At 41.6% G+C, this 645-nt stretch overlaps 1 non-coding gene across 1 annotated transcript; it reads right to left on the bottom strand.

Annotated features, from left to right (window-relative positions):
* Positions 1 to 273: 273 nt before the first annotated feature.
* Positions 274 to 348, bottom strand: Trnak-uuu (transfer RNA lysine (anticodon UUU)). The gene has a single exon. It is a non-coding gene; the product is annotated as a tRNA-Lys (tRNA).
* Positions 349 to 645: the final 297 nt, after the last annotated feature.

A 645-nucleotide genomic window follows, 5' to 3' on the forward strand; every position in this document is an offset into this window, starting at 1 on the left:
AAAGACATTCATGCTGCATTGAGTTGCTATGTTATTGTGGAGGATATGATGTTCTGACAAACATTTTCATAATGAAGAAGATATAAAAACGTATTAAATCAATTAATAAAACAATTACAGATATATATGTACAAAGACAGTAACTTGTTCTCAAAAGAACAATTACTGTTGATGACCGTGCAGCTTTTCCCTGGAATAAATGATGACTAACTGAAAACCTCAGCTGCCGACAGATGTTGTTGATATACCTCGATGTGGACAGCTGAAAATGTGTGTTCCGACCGGGACTCGAACCCGGGATCTCCTGCTTAAATGGCAGACGCTCTATCCATCTGAGCCACCGAGGACACCGGTTGCACAAATTCTTACGGGAATCGCCAAAGCTTGCGCGAGTAATGAGTGGGTGGGCAAATCTCTATAAGGTACAATACATATATAGAATTGTGGACAGTTGGGAGGTCGGGGCACACATTTTCAGCTGTCTACATCGAGGTATATCAACAACACCTGTCGGCAGCTGAGGTTTTCAGTTAGTCATCATTAATTACAGATATGTAGCATTCAGGGACGACAGCCTCGGACAAAGAGGTGATCAATGGGCGCAATAGTGGTTCCATAGGCAACCGAAAATATTTTTCCATAAAG

The sequence above is a fragment of the Schistocerca serialis genome, chromosome 2 (genome assembly GCF_023864345.2).
Source record: "Schistocerca serialis cubense isolate TAMUIC-IGC-003099 chromosome 2, iqSchSeri2.2, whole genome shotgun sequence".
NCBI lineage: Eukaryota > Metazoa > Arthropoda > Insecta > Orthoptera > Acrididae > Schistocerca > Schistocerca serialis.